At 42.4% G+C, this 16062-nt stretch overlaps 1 protein-coding gene and 1 long non-coding RNA gene across 8 annotated transcripts in view; both read left to right on the forward strand.

Moving 5' to 3' along the window:
• Positions 1-16062, forward strand: part of STOX2 (storkhead box 2) — a 150301-nt gene that overhangs the window by 98354 nt on the left and 35885 nt on the right. Inside the window, exons 1-2 of one of the 7 annotated variants that reach the window (XM_069787923.1) lie at positions 12731-12872; positions 13152-13275. The exons of 5 other annotated variants lie outside the window; for them this stretch is intronic. The gene's annotated coding sequence lies outside the window, so the exon portion shown is untranslated. Of the gene's footprint in view, positions 1-12730; positions 12873-13151; positions 13276-16062 lie in introns of those variants that run through there. One more of the 7 variants, XM_069787950.1, reaches the window with a different exon arrangement.
• LOC138686175 (uncharacterized) lies at positions 13879-14678 on the forward strand. Its single transcript, XR_011325532.1, has 2 exons — positions 13879-13940; positions 14496-14678. It is a non-coding gene; the product is annotated as an uncharacterized lncRNA (long non-coding RNA).

A 16062-nucleotide genomic window follows, 5' to 3' on the forward strand; every position in this document is an offset into this window, starting at 1 on the left:
GCTCTGATGTCTTCCCCTGTGAAATGCAGTATTGCAGCTTGCCATACTTAATGTTGGATGAGGTGTCAAACCCCTTGATTTAAACAATGTTCAGGGCATGAGTAGCTTTGTCTGCAATATTCTAGTATTGGCTGTCATAAGAAATGGTACTGAACATCTTACCTGTGCTAAAATCTTTCTCGCCTGCTCCAAATCTCACCCCCAACACTTATGTTGTCTGCAGAAGAAAAGTTTATTCAACAAGTAATGCATGGTTGCATGTATGTGTATATATCAAAAATACACAGGCATATTTGATTCTGCACCTTTTTTTTTTTTAACTTTTCTGTGCTTTTTTCGTTCTGTACCATTTAGTTTATTCGAATGCATCGTACTGTGGTACTGAACACTGTCTGCATCTGCTTTGTTAGATTTTTGTAGTGTTTTTACAGTTTCAAGTGAAAGCTGTGGGCTCCTATATAGAGTCTTTGTCATGCATATGAGCACATTATGCAGGCTTACTTTATTCTATCTCCATGAGTCTTGCTTGAAGTGTTTGCTGTCTGTCTTTTGCTTTTTGTGCTATGGGTTAAATACCATACGTGATGCTTTTGTTTGTTTTGTGGGCAGATGACTCCCAAATTCTGAGACCCTTCATGATTTCCCTGTGAACACTGTCATTGTGAACACTAATGTGAATACATATTTTTACAAGCATTTACTATGCTTTGTGTCTCTGAGCAAAATTCAGCTGAAATATTCTTGGAGATCAAGTGCAATGTTTTGTTGATACTACTACAGTGGGTTTTCATTCTTATTTCATTGAATTAATACACTTTTGCCCAATGATAATATTGAGGTCTTGAAGCATTTGGTGTCAGATACTTTTGTCTCAGCCTTTTTCAAGAGTATTTTGGCCAACAAACTTGAGCCTTTGCTGTTTTAACTTCTCACAGTAACTCGTAGGTATCTGTTGCATTGTAGAAATACTTGCTGGTTGATTCTGAGGGGAAACAGTGGGAAGGACCTAAGGAGACAATTTCTTAGGACCCACAATGATGGTGAAATTTTGGTTTAGCCTGACCTCTGCTGGGTAAGTCTTGGACTTGACCCTTCCTCTCTATCCCAACCCAACCCAGCTCTCCCTTTCTATTGACAATGACCTGCCCATGACAAGAAATGCAAGTCTTCGGTCTGCAAGCACAGAGACTTCACCAAGGTTCACATGCCTGGTGTGCAGCTGAAGAGAAAATGCCGATTTATTTTTATCGTAATTATTTATTTGTATTGCAATTGGGTGTCATTGTGCTGGGCGCAGAAAATAAAGGATTATAAATACCGTGAAGCCTTAAGCTCTAAACCGTGTACTCAAAGAGAGGTAAGATGCAAAAAGAGACGGAGATGCAAAATATATGCAGAGTAAAATATTTTCCTACATTTTATACTGCCAGTAAATTCTGTCAGTGAAACAATAATGCGGCAAAGAATCCATTTATTAACTGTAGTTTGCAAGAGAGACCTCACTTTGGAATTTGGGGAGTGTGGAATAAATCATCCTTTGGGAGTTTTTATTCCCTTTTGTGCAGAAGAGCCATTACCTTTCCTATCCTTGTAGTTATGTGCAGAACAGCTGAGTTAAAAAAACCCTCCATAAATGATGCATAAACTGAATTGAATTTTGTTTAAAAATTATCAACAAGAAAAAAAAAAGAGATTGGAGTGATTTTTAACCTTCTGTCATTCAGCCATTGTCTGATGATGAGAACCTGTGTGTGTGTTAGAGAGTATGTATATAAATGGAGAAAACTGTTGGTAAGGTAGACAGAGCCCCTCCATTCTGTAATGAATGGTCCTGTCAGCAGCAAGGATGTAGTATGTTTTTTTAGCATTTGGGTCACGTCTCTCTAGTGGTTTGATGTTAATTTCTGTTTTCCCAAGACATTGGGAAAGCAGAAGGCAAAATTGGGAATTGCCTGTTTGCCTCCAAATCACTGTGGCTACCAGTATAGCCAGAACTGTCTTAACCACAGTGGCTAGTGAAGTCCTCCATGACGTCTGCAAGGCTAGACTCAGTAACGTTTGCCTGGGGGATGTTCAAGACAAAGCTGGGTTACAGACCTGCTACCTGTCATCACTGAGGCTGGGAAAAGGGAAAAAATGGAAATGTGGGGTACCATATTCTCACATGTCAGCTTGGCTTGACTGAGCAGTGCTGTAAGGGAAATGGTGTGCATATGCTGTCGTGGCACACGTTCAATATGGATCACTGTGCTAGGTGATGGGGATGTAAGTGATACTTGTTTTATGGAGTTTTAAGGAACTTTGAGAACTCGTTAAAAGCTGTGACTATAACTTGCTGATCTTTTCTTTTCTGAGCACTGACACCCATAGAGTGTGAAACTAACCCAGTTTGTTAACAAGCAAAAGCACTGGAAGGAAAAAAAAAATAACAAAACTTTTGGGGTCATTCTAGCTGCTTGTACTCAGTTGTATTGTGCTTTAAATGTGCAAAATAAAGGAAGTCCCAGTGCATGGGAAAACAAGGCTTCTCATTTCTAACTAAGCTTAAATTCCTCGGGGGGGGGGGGGTGTACAGGCCCTGGTATGAGGAGGATAGGGTTCATGGAGGTAAAGTATAATACCTGGTTATGTATTCACAGGAGATGTTATTTGTTGCCTTTGTAACTAAATATGTAACAAGAAATGGAGATCGGTAACCCATGGAGGCAACCACCAGAAAATTAATCTACTTGGGGTCTCATAAACGGTCTTGAGCTTCTTAATGGAGAGTTCTCAGGTGATACATGCCTAGATTAGGAGAGATTATGGGTGGATATTAAAAGGACGTTGAGCTAATCGCTGACACAGAGCTGGTTCCCCTTCTTTCTTCACTTTGAACCTTAATTACATCCTGAGAATGGAGAGTGAACCAAGAAAGAGAAAAAAAAAATCAAAAAATCAACCAACTGAAAAAAAAAACCAACACCAAAACACCCCAACTCCCCAAAAAAACCCAACCCATAAAAGAGTTCCTGGGAATCAGTTTTGGATAGCAGGTCATGGGGATGAAGTGAGAGTGCTGCTGCCTGGAAGGTATTCTGACTTCTGCAGTAACCTGGGTAGAAATCCTTCCTCTGTGCACCAGGTTGTCCCACAATTGGAAGAGTTGAGCAGTATTTGGAGGCTGTGGACTCCACCTCACTTTCAGTCCTGCCATTCCCCAGGCCAGCAGCCCAGGCCTGTACCCAAATAGATGCTTGGAATATGCATTCAGGATGCTCAGCCTGTTCAGCGGTGCGGGCCAGCCTAGGGCTTCTGCTGTGATTTTTGCGCATCATCCCCAAAGAGCCATCCCTTCATTTCCCGTGGCCAAGTAAAGAGCTTGTTAGTTTTGTCTCTTTGGTCTGGGTAGCAAACTGTTGTGCTGACGGACCACTGTGCTAATGTTGGTTGCTTGCTTATAGGTCTCCCCCGATCATAGACTTGTCCAGTTTTTCTTTGGAGGAGAAGCATTTTCCAGACACCTTCCTCTTTAAATGCCAGCGCTTCATAACAGATGGTGTCAGCATTTACTGGGAACCCCCTCAGGATAGGTATCTCTCTCACTTTCTCCTTTAAATCTTTTTTTTTTTTTTTTTGGTCTTCTAGCTTAAATTTAAAAAAAATTACATCCATTTCCCTAATGCTATAGATGTTTTTTCTCAGGAATTTAAAAACTGGCAGTTCGTCTGTTCTCCCTAACTCTTCAGATCTCCCGCTCCCACTCCCCTTGTTCATCTTTCTCATTTCCCCTTTCTCATTATATCATGTGTGCTCTTTTGTTCCCCCCCATGACTATCAGCCCTCCCCCAGTCCTTTCAGGCAGGATCGAGTACACTTCTAATCACCCTTGGTTTTTATCTTCTTTCTGAATCTTAAGCAAAGCCTTTCTGATCTCTGTGTGTGTTCTGGAGCAGAACAGGATCGGGACAGGGTGAGGCTGAAAGCAAGATCATTGAAGCAACGATTCAGAGTCGTCTTGAAAGCAAAAAGTTAACTTTGTGATTCATTATCTTCTTACGAGAACTAGAAGGTTCTTTCCGTGTTCCTATGTTTAAAGTGCTTGCATTTTGAATGAGCTCAGGAGGTTTATTTGAAGAGGTGAGGTACTGGGATGAGAGTTTTAAGTGCATTGTTTGAGCACATTTACATGTTTTGGATTCTGGCATTTGTCACATCAAAACATTTAAATTGTTCCCTGTCTTTTTGGGGGTGTTTTGGCTGGGTTTTTTTTGCTTTTAAGGGGTGTGCAGGGGGAGTAGTCAGAGAGTCAGGATAATGGCTTTAACAAACGGAAATAGTTTGTGTGAATAACTCCAGAAGCAGCTCCTCATTTGAGCATAATTAGAAACACATTTTAAAACACTTTCACCCATACAGTTTTGTGTGCATCCTTTGGGTTTGTAATAGAAGGTGGCACAAAATTAACTCCCAAGATGAGGGATTCTCTTCTGAAGAGGCTGCATGGCTTCATCCATGGTATTCCTGAAAGATCATAATTTTTTTTTTTTTTTTTCCTTTCCACATACTCAGAATCTACCTGGATTTTTGTCGCAGCTCTCTACAAGGTACAAGATCCAGTTAGATACAGTAGGAGTTCAGGATGAAGTTTCTAGCTAAAATCCTTGTCTGCCTCTTAAAGTTTAGGTGTGTCTTAGTTTACTGCACTTTCAAAAAGTTGGTGCTACTTTTTATGGACTTTTTTTTTTTTTGGCTAATAGCTGGTTAATGAATAGCCCTGACTGTTACAAGAATGGTGCACAATTCAACAGAGGCATGGGGACATTCCCAGTGGTATGTCTACCTTGTTTTGTGAGATACTACCAATCATTAAATTTCCATTTAAAACAGCTGGTGTTAGGTGCTGATCTTTGTGAGAGGTAATAAGAATGTCATAGGACTTTCTTGTTTACATCTTGGTAATAGATAATTAATATTAAATGATGCTATTAAGGATCTGGGCTCGAATAAGAGACAGTAGAAAGACTGGCAAATAATCTATATTCTTGGCCACAGAGCTCAGGCGTAAGATCACAGAGATGACAGACAAATGCCTGAATGTTGTGTCCAGGTTTCAAGAACCTGTCCACCAGTTAGATCCTTTTTTCACAATGCTTGTTTATTATTGCTATTCGATACGCTCACTAGCAGTGAGAAAATGCCAGCTTTTCATGGGCTGTGAGTGTTGATGAACTTTAAGGCAAAACCACAGCAGATCTTTAGAACAGTCTTGGAGTTTTTTGCCACGCAGCAACCAAAACTTGTTTTTCAAGAGTATTTTTGTATGCATTAGAAATTGGTGACACAGAATGTTTTCATAGTATGATTTGTTCACTTACAGCAAGGTTACCCTTTCTGATCCCTTGAACATCAAAGTAGGAACAAACGGAGGGCTGGCAGTCCCTTCCTACAGAAATGCTTGGTTAGGCACTCCAAATCTTATTCCCAGGAGCAAATTGTCTGCTCCTGAGACTCCCGCCTCACTCACTGAAGTTGCTTAATCTGCAGCCTTGTACCCGGTCCCAGCCTGACCTGAAAAACCCTGCTAGCTCCACATTCTTCCAGCAGCAAGCCTGGGCTGCTAAGCTTGACAGTGTCCTTCTGAGCTGATAAGCAACTCGCAAGGTGGGGAGGATGAAATCATGCTCTCAACAACATTGCCGTTCTGGTTCCTTTGCTTGGGGCTTGTCTTTATTACTTCAGAATCAAGATTTGAAATTAAAAATAAAGATTTCCAAAGCAGTCCTGTTGCCCCACAGGGGTTTGTCTTAATGCTTGCTCCTTTGTAGCCTGTCTTCCAGGTATTCAGATGCTTCTCCAGCTAACACCGTTCCCACAGCTGCCTTCTGGTAGGGGCCTGAATTTGAAGACAGATGCATTTGGGGTCTTTGAGTCCCATCTCTTGCTACTGCTGCAGGTGACTGTTAAACCTTTTCACAAATGGCTCTACATCCATTTAAAAACCAGATTTTGTCCCTGCTGTTCCTGTTAGAAGGCTGTACTATTACCCTGCCACTGTCATGGTTAGCAGTCTTGGTCTTGGTTCCTGTCTGAATTTGCTGTCTGCTGAAACACCGCTGTTTTCTGGGTGACACATGGTGAGTGTCTCCCCCAGCATTGGCTGTCTGGGATCCTTGCTGTCTGTTCTGCCTAAATGCATAGCTTAGCATAAAGAGTGGTAAACTTCTGTGGTGCAAAATGAGGTGTTTTTTAAGGTTTACATTTTTAGATTAGAAGAAGAATTACTGTGACAGTCATTTACGTTAGATGCTGACTGAGTCTTTGGAAGTAATCTGTTCTGTAGTTTATCAGCTGTTTCCTTTTGGTTTCTTTTCAGTTTGTTTTCTCTGTGAGTGTGATGGACAAGATCTCTGTCTCAGACTTAAAAAATTCCTACTTTCTTTTAGAAACATTTCTTCAAGCTCTTTTTTTTTTATGCATGAAGTGCTTAATGCCCTCAATCTGCATGAAAATGTTTTGTATATAACACTAAAAGCTCCCTTAGGACTGTAGACTTTTTAAAATGGAACAATTTAAACATTTTCCACACAAATGGGCACTTGGGGCAAATGTCATTATAAAAATTGTAAGCGTATTTGTTAGATATTTTCACTGGTGTTTTGGGTTTTTTTGTTTGTTTTTTTTTTTCTTTAAGACCTGCCTTTCCAGTCACAGTGGAAATTATAAGCAGTGGAAATTACAAGTCAAATAGAGTCAGCATGATTTCTGCTACTGGCAGAGAAGTAAAGAGTTTGTAAGGCTGGGAAGTTAGACGTTAATAAGAGAGAGAAACAACAGACCGTCTTCTCTGCTTCAGTCAACATGGTGCAGGTGTTGAGGCTGATGTAATGGTGTTGCTGCTTTCCTACTCTGAGTTGTACATACATATTTATAAACACATGCAAATCAATCAAGTATTGCATTCGCAAAGTAAACTAGCAAAACAGGGATTTAGATGCAGAACAAAGCAAAAACACTTCACGTTCAAATCCTGCTCAGACTGAATAAAAGTTTTCATTGGAAACTAATGTGTTAAGATTCTTAAGTTTTGCATGAGGAAATACATGATACTGGATATTCTTGTAGGGACGTGTGTTGAAACTCGTGTTTTAAAACTTGAGGCTTGCATATGGTTGACAAGTAGACAGAAGCTCTATTTTTGTGGAGGTATTCAGATTCTAAGGAAATTGTTTTCTGGTTTGAAACAGAGCTCCAAAGTAGTCAAATGTCACGTGGAAGAAAATCCTAAACCCAGTATTTTTAGATCAGATGAAATACTAAATTCCAGCAGGATCAGACTGTTTTGTTTCAAATTTGACTGTTTAAATATTTTAAATATTGTTTCACCTAATGCAGCCTTTCAGAACAAACTAATTTGAAGGGAGAGAAAGAAACATTTAATGTAGGAATGCAGTAACAGGGAGTTCTGCAGTAACAGGGAGTTCTGACATTTGTCATAGTATTTCTCCCTCTCTCTAAAATTAGTATTTCACAATATCAGTATGGGTTTCTGATACATTTTAATATCAGTGGAGTTGTATTCTACACAGTAGGATGTCGTTCCTGTGAAGCCATTCTTCTGACTGTGTGTGTCATCCCTGTTTTGGGGAGATACTCCAGCAGCAGGTGGAGAAATGCAGCATTCTGCCTGTCTTCTCCTGCATGTTATTTTCCACTAGAATGATCAGTATCTGATGTCTAATAGACTATATTCCTTGGGAAACTCAGTTATTGCTGGTGATGGTTTTTAACAGATCCTTGGTACTACTGATGAAAATGGGTACATGCTGTCTCTGTCAGAACAGCACTATTTTTAAACAAATTCTTGGAATGTGCGCTTGCTACTTATATCCTTGTTTATTCCAGTTATGTGTCCGTACTTTGTTCAAGTCTCGATGGTCTATTGGATATGACAAACTATGCTTGCTTTTGTAAAACTTGCCCTTTGTAGATAAAACCAGTGCTGATAGACATGAACCCAGATGCCATGAAAACAGATGGAATTTAGTAAGCCTTTTTAAAGCCCTCTGAAAATTCCAGCTGTCATGTGGACTTGTTGTCAGGGTGGTGACTGTCTCAGTCATTTTTGTGGTGAGTGGCCATATTACAATGCAGTTTCATGATAACTGAACAGTTCTTACATACAGCCAGTGCCCCTCCCCCCCGAGCAGGAGGTCCTGTTTCTCCATAGCTGCATTGCCTGTGGGCTACTGCCTTCTACTTTGATCTGAGGCAGGGCCTCCTCTGTCCTAACAGGGCACCCAGTCAGGGTTTGGCATAAAACATTTGGGGTTTTTTGGCAGGACTAGCCTTTTGCTGGGTTAGCTCCCTAAGCTAACTCATGGGGGAGGGTCAACCATAAATGCTGGCTGTCCTGGGATGGGTAAAGAGGGCAATGGTTAGCCTTTAGATTGGTTAGCTCTATTGTGCTGTTAGACCTATGAATGCTTTGGCAAATGATGACTTGTCTGTGTAAGGGCTTCCAGTTTCCTATGAACAAAGGAGAAATACCACAAAATACCATCGGCATGGTGATAGATTCCTCATGCCATCTGAAGTAGCAGCGATGACATCCAGTCAACAGCATTTTCAGTATTAGTCTGTAGGATCTAGCTGAAAATAGTTGTTAGCAATGGCTTCGTTTTCCACTGTAGGTTGGGCTGGGATGGTTTGGTCTTTTTGAGGCTTACCCAAATGTAGCTGTTGGCAGTGCAGCTGAACAAGGGTTGAATGCTGTCAGCTGATTATGAGCACCCAGGTCAGCTTTGTTTTCTCCAGAGCTGTTGAAGGGAGTTTGGTTCTGGTTGCACTGCCAACTTAAACGTTTTGCCTAATCTGCCTACCTGATTTCCTAGTAAGGTTTTAAGCACAGACAAGAGTATGTAGTTTCTAATGTATGCATCTGACATGAGTGTTTCAAGGGGTTTTTTTATTGCCTGTTTAACCCTATCTCTCTGTTAGAAATGGAAGATTTCTGGCATGGGAGAGACCATTTTGCATAAACTATTCAGTAAGGTTTTCCAGATGCTAAGATTTCAAAATATATAAAAAAAAGTCTAAAAGGGCCAAATATATGTCTAGGATATGCTGAGTACTAGGGGCTGTAAGCATGACTTCATCTTATATAGGCCGGCCAGAGCTAACTCCAACCTAGTCAGCTCTGTTAACATAAGCAGTATAACTGCTGCACCACAGTGTTCAACACAGACCGTAAAAACTATTTGAATGGTCAGGGAGTTACCCCACATGGGTAGCATGAAGCTGACTCAGGCACATTTCCATCAGTTACAGTCACAGCACTAAATGTACCACAAACATGTCAGGTAGCTTTCTGTCTTCTTGACCACCCCTTGCTTTTGAATCAAAGCTGTTTTCCTGATGCTGTTTGGGGAACCCTGACGATTAGCCTGCAGGAATTAGGTGTGCTGAACCTGTCCTGGAGCTTTTCCTGGTGGCTGGAAGAATCCAGGTGTGCTGTTTGAGAATCTTCTCCTGGAGTTCTTACTGGTCAGTGCAGGGCCTCAAATTTGGTTCTTGCTGTAACTAATTTGCTTGATGATCGTCTGTTAGTTCAGTTCCAGGTTGGCGTTTTTGAACCTGCATCTGGGAGAGGTAGGAAGTTGGAACAAATTGAGTGCCTAGCCTAGTTTAATCTTTGCCATAATCTTTCCTTTTTAGCAGTGAGGGAGAAAAGAGCAAAAACATGTGTAAGCTTCGAGCAAAAAATCCAGAATTTTAGTATCTGGGCAGATCCTGTATGTGGAGGTAGTAGTTAGATCATTCCAGGCTTCCAGTTAACAGAAACTATGTGGAGACAGCTAAGGAATCCTTTGCTTTCAGATACTGCAGAAATACGTGAGCACCAGATTTTTCCTTATGTTCTTTAAACACAAACAGGAGATGCCAATAGAAGTGATAGCTTTTGATTGTAGGCTTATCATCCTTAAGCTAATAGTCATGGCACAACTTCTACGGATTGTGCAATTTGGTTGAGCAGTTGCTAGTTTAGCTGTAAGCTATTGTCAGTCATCTTGTCCTCCCTGGTTGTTTGCCAGGTTCTTCCTCCTGTACTTGAGGAAGAAGGGAATCATGAATGTTTAATAACTGAAAGTACATGGTTGGTCCCAAAGCCAAATACCAAAACTGATAAAATCATCATGAGCCTTTTTTTTTTCTTTCTTTTTTTTTTCAAAGGAACCTTTTAAATAGAAGTAATTGATAAGTATGTAAAGCTGAAGATCACAAGGAGGAAGTGATCTCATGCTTCCATGGCCTCATAGATTGTATCTGAAACATGTTGGCTCTGTATGAACTAGGCTGTGAACTCCTTGGGGCAGGGCCGGTCTTCTTCCAGATCTTGTAAAATGCCAGACACTGCTGATGTCACCCACTAAAGAACTATTTCCTCATACCTGACTTGCAGAGGAAGTGGTGGGTTTCAGTGGCATTAGTGAAGGAAAGACGATTGCCAGCATTTAAAGGTCCCAAAGATTAATGGCAAACAGAGAAGCCAAAGCAATACTATGGTAAATCGATGTATAGGCAAGAAAATGCTTTGGACACAGTATGGTGGTACGCCTTTTTAAAAACCTTTGCACTGTCTTGGCTTGTAGCTTCTACGCTGAGCCTTGCCCTGGGATTTCCTGCATGCCAGAGGTTACATGATCATAGGAACCACGTGCTGTTGCTTTTTTATACTGGCTGGCATGGGGAAATTGGATTTATAGAGGGTTGCGTTCAGTTTTTTTTTCTTTACTCTTTCAGCTATTTTTTTAGTATGAAAAGGCTGTGCCAGTGGTCTTGTGGATTGTGTGTGCGTTTCCAGTGTGTAGTTGCAGGGCGAAGGAGATCCTAGCACTTCTGCTGCCATGCAGCAGTTCTCCGTCTTGCTTAGAGTGGTAGCAGTTGCCTTTCAGAATTGGTATTACTCTGCTGCGTTACCTTCTTGATCTTTTTTTCCATTGCTCAAGCAGCAAGTTTCCATTTCTTTCAAGTTAGCCAGCTCCAGTAATGGGTTGCATGTCGAAGTCTGGAATGAAAGCATTTGTGCAGTTTCCTTAAGTAATTCAAACGATGAGTGAGGTCATAAAGGGAAGAACATTGAAATTCAGGCTGAATCAGTGGTTAATTGGCTGCTAGTCCAATCTCGGCTTCCCTCGTGCCTGAGCGCTGGAGGAGAATGAGGTCATGGTGCTGATTCTTGACCACAGCATGCAGACCTCCCATGTCTTACCAGGGCTTGCATCAGCAGCGTCCCAAACAGCAAGTTACTGTGACACAAATACTGCTTCAGCTTTCTCCTAAACATCAGTCAGCGTGGTGTGGTTAGCCTGTACATGTCGCTGATGCCCATGAAGCGTGAGACACCCAGGCCCTAAAAACCAAGGTGCCCATTTACACTTGTGAAGAAAGCCTTCAGCCCAGGTTCAGAGCAAAGTTCAAATTCATCCTCAGGATCCACAGCAGGCAGCTTTTGTTACCCTGTGATTTGCCTTTATAAACTAATTCTCTTGCTTGCTTTTGATATTTTTTTTTAAGACTATATAGTCGGACATAATTTCATAAGCAGAACCAAGAGAGGTAGAGAACGTGGTTTGTTTTAGCTTTCTGATTTGCTCTACAGCTTTGGTTTTCAGCATATGTGTGCTGGTCACTATTTTTACAAAGCATGTTTGGGTCATAGAACCTCCTGCATCTATTCAAGATAGAGATATCGGGACTTTGTACCCTTCTTGGGCAAAAACATTTCCTTTCTGGTTGTCTTTTTAGATGATAACTTATTTTTAAAAAGGTGGAAAATCGGCCTAAGTTTCTGTATAAGTTTAGATTCTAACTCAGTAGCAGCCAGAGGGGAGTGTTTTACTGTGGTCCTTTGTTTTACCTTCTTAAAATTTAAAAACAAAACAACAGTGGATGCCTTGGATCAATTATGAAGCCATGTTGAGTTACACAGTTGCATAAAATACTTGAAAGGTTTTAGCCTTTTGAAGGAGGAGGTGGATTTGGTTGCGGTGACTGTTCAGATTTACTTCTGGCGTCAGCAGCACACGTCCCGTCACGCCACCGCCCTCGGGGAGGCAAAGGGGTTTTTGTGCCTTTACCGCTTTTTTGGAGTACCAAGTCCCCGCCGCACCCTCGCTTCAGGTGGGAAGGTTTCTCATGAGGGCAGAGTGCTGATACAGGAATTGGATGGAAACCTGCTTTACCACCGTGTAAAATTCCCAACCTCAAACGAAAACACAAAGAAACCCTGCAACCCCAAGCCCAAAGAAACCAATCAACAAAAAACTTTTTAATTTTTGTTCCTGAGCTCCACCTGGCTGAGACCCGGGCGGTTCCTGAGGCGGCAGCAGCACCCAGAGGTGCGTGTCCCATGGGAACTGCTCCCGCATCCAAAATGGCGGAGGCGCGGGTGGCCTTTGCTGAAGGAAAACGCTGCACCCGGTTTTGGCTGAAAACGTGAAAATGTGTGGCGCAAAGGTGGGGGTAGCGTCGCGTCTTCGAACTGGGTGAATGTTGTTGTTCTGCCGCCTTTGGGGGGCCCTGAAGGCTTGCCAGCCTTCCGTTAAGATTTGGGCAGGGAGAGGTGGGGGCCGGGCACCACGCGTTGCCGCCACGCGTTGCCACGGCGACGGGCTGCCGCGCCTCCGCGCGGGACATGCCGGGACGGCGGCGGGGCGGGGCGGCCGCGCCTCAGCGCCGCCGGGGGGTGCCGCTGGTGAGGTACCGCGTCGCCGGGAGGCCGCCGGGCCGGGCCGGGCCGGGCCGGGCGGAGCGCTTCGTCCCCGTTTGAGTCGATTGCCCGCTTTGCTGCACAATAAAAGCTTCGTCAGCAGCGGCGGCGGCGCGGGGCGGTGGGTGGCTGCGGGGCGCGACCCCCTCGGTCGCGCACGGGTGTGGGTTGGTGTGCCGGGCGGGCGGGCCCCGGCTCGGGCCCGGGCGGGCCGGTTGTACCGGCGGGGCTGGCTCTTCCCCCGCCCCCCCCCCCCCCCCCCGGGAAGCGTGGATGGTGCCTTGCCCTTTGTATTCGGGATTAGCGCGGGGTGTGCTGGCGGTTGAATGTGCGTGGTGGTGCAGCGGGCCCCTGGACAGTTAGCGTTGTAGTAAAGGCCGTGTGTTTCTCTTCAGTGCAGGTTGAAAGAGGCGGTCTGGCTCAAAGCCGGCTCTGGCGTAAAGCACACGGTTCGTTTGAAGGCAGTAGTGTTTTGCAGCACGGCTGAACTCGGCCGCTATTTACAGGCCTAGAAAGCTGTAGAGGTTAGTGGCAAAGCGAGTAAATCCGGTATATCCAAGCACTTCCTTTGAGATTCTTTATTGCTAGTGCTGGAGGGCAAAGAAGCAAATAACGTTTTTAAATGGCTTACAAAATCTCAAAGCATATTTAAAACACTGTGAAACATCTCGCTCGTCTGTCCGTGTTATTTCTTCTCACCGTTTTTAACAGTCCCCCAACTGCAAAATAGAGACCTAAGTTTTCCAGACCGGTGGGTGAGACTCCAGATGAAGTCTTGATCAGCTACAGCAAAGTTGTCCAATGTTTTCTTCCAGTCCTAGAATGGAAATTGGTATTAGTGCCTACGCTCATAATGCTGGAAGTTTCTCCTTCCAGCTCCAGTAAGCTGTAAGTAGGTACTTACTCAAAATTTGCCTGAAGTTGCAAGATGCTCTCACGCTGTACAACTGCTTTATGGTTGCATCACAGCTCAGGTTGCAAATTACAAATCAAGCTGTTTTAGGATTTTTTGATCTTAATCTTAAAATCTGGGACAATCCCTGACAGATAAATTATGCATGCATAGTACACCTGATGTGTTGGACCTGCTGCACATGTGAGATGAGTCTATATGGATGCAGTATCCGGTTTCCAGGCATCAGGAAAAGTGGGCAATTACTTCAAAAATATGGGAAAAGTGTTTTCATGTGTAAGCATGCATGGGGCATAGGATTTCTGTGAATAATGTAGTAAGTCTGTTCTCACCTGGTATCATCCTTCATTTTGTTCCCCCCTCCCCCAGTGGACTATAACTCCCTTTAAAAGCTGAAACTAAATTAACTTTTAATTTGTGCTCTGGATAGTTGCATGGAAGCCTCAGTGGTTCCTTGAGGGGCCAGGAAACGTTCATCGGGTGATTGCATTTCTGCTAATCTTGATTTGCTCCATGGTGGGGAAGTGGGGATATAAAGGTTTTGGAATAGTTTCAAACAGGTTCTGGAATTCTGTGTTTTACAAAACTTTTAAACAGGGCATTCATTGGGGAGTAAAGCAGATAGTGTTCAAAAAAATGAACCACTAAGAGTGTAATGAAATTATTCGTACAAGTGTTTTATTCTAACAGTAATGTTCATGGTAAAAATTCCCGTGACTGCAAGTATATTTTGCAGGGAAGGTTCTTCTAAATAATCACTGTTTCTTGCATTTTAAACAAGTACTTAAAGCACTGTAACTTACAATGCATATTTTCTTTGATCTTTCTTAGGAACATAGACTCCTGGTTTGGAATAATCTTCAAAAATCCTTGCCTAAACAGTAAAGTGGTCTAAGGCAAAATGTTTCCAGACTTCCTTTTCTCAGGTGGTTTGGTAGTGGGGTTTTTTTTTGGTTACTTTCTGGAACTTATTGCTAGCTTTGAACATGTGTGAATAAAATAACCAGCAGACAATTTGAGGAGAGTGGTCTGACTGCTGTCTGTACTTGCAAAATCAAATGACTGAGGAGTCAAAAGATATGGAAGTTGTTTCGGGATTCATCTCCCATGTAATAGCTCAAGAGGCAGCCTGCAGTTCACTCAGTTACTTGGGAGCTGTCAAAGAAAGCAATATCTTGCTTTACAGTATTATTGAAAAAAGGGTGCATGCCAGACAAAGACAATTTACAACCCATTTATTTTCAGCATTCTCCTAATTCCCATTATTTGAAGTAAAACCTATCTTCCTGACAGACCAGCTTCTTAGTTCCCTTAATCCTGCATCAAATTGATAATCCTCTATTTGTGACCTCATAGGCTGTTGCTACGGAGAATGCTGTGATATCACAAAACCAGCACTGTGACTTCACTGTTGGTGGAAGCCATAGCTGAAGGAGATGGTCCACTCTCTGGAGGCCTGGGAGAGAGTTTATGTACTTCTGGTATTCTGCAAGCACTTCCTAAGGAGCAGTATCTGGCAAACAGGCTTGCATAATGTCTGTCTGCGTAGGTGATGAATAGTACAGTCAGAGGCTGCATATGGGGGGAAAATTTGTGGTGATTATGTTTGGCAAGGTTACTCCTGCCCTTAAAAGAAGTTATGTTATCAGGAAGAAAGTGTCACTGGGAAGTTAAACAAGGCTTTTGCATCCTCAGTCTCCAAAGATATTATGACTCTCAATACTGGAATTATTTTCTCTGAAACCAGGACCTCCTTACCCTGTATCCCTTTTTTCTTTTTCTTCATCTTAAGAATATCATTTTGCAAACCCAAAACTTTTCTTGGAAACACTAACTACATCAAAACTTCAATCAAAAAAAGTTTGTCAGGAGGAAGGCAAAAGAGCTGTAAATCACATTCAAACCTTTATGCCCTAAAGTAGACTTCTGGGCTCTTATTTATAAATGGAAGTATGAAGGAGATGTGTAACTTAAGGCATTGTGTCTGACACGTTCATGTATTCCCAAATAGCTTATGTGCATGGAGTCTTTTCATGTTCCAAGTCTGAGCTTTTATGCCAGGTTCCAGAAATGAGTGCATAAAATTAGGCTCCTCAGTAACTCCTGATTTTCAGAAGTACTGAGAGTACAGCAGCACTCAATGGAGATAAAGGGAAGTGCAAATCTACATCAGTTTTGGAACTCAAGCTGTGACTATTAGAAACAACATACGGCAATAGGAAGCAAATTTGGCTCCTTTAATATCTCTGCCTTTGACCATAACAGGAAGTTTTTAGAGAAATAGTTCTTGTAACTCTAAATGTCAATGGTTATGTACTTTTCAAGAGTGAATCTATCAGAACCCAGGAAAAAATACTAGTAAAAGAAGAGGGTAATTCCTTTGTTTTAACATTTACTT

The sequence above is a fragment of the Haliaeetus albicilla genome, chromosome 1 (genome assembly GCF_947461875.1).
Source record: "Haliaeetus albicilla chromosome 1, bHalAlb1.1, whole genome shotgun sequence".
Taxonomy (NCBI): Eukaryota; Metazoa; Chordata; class Aves; order Accipitriformes; family Accipitridae; genus Haliaeetus; species Haliaeetus albicilla.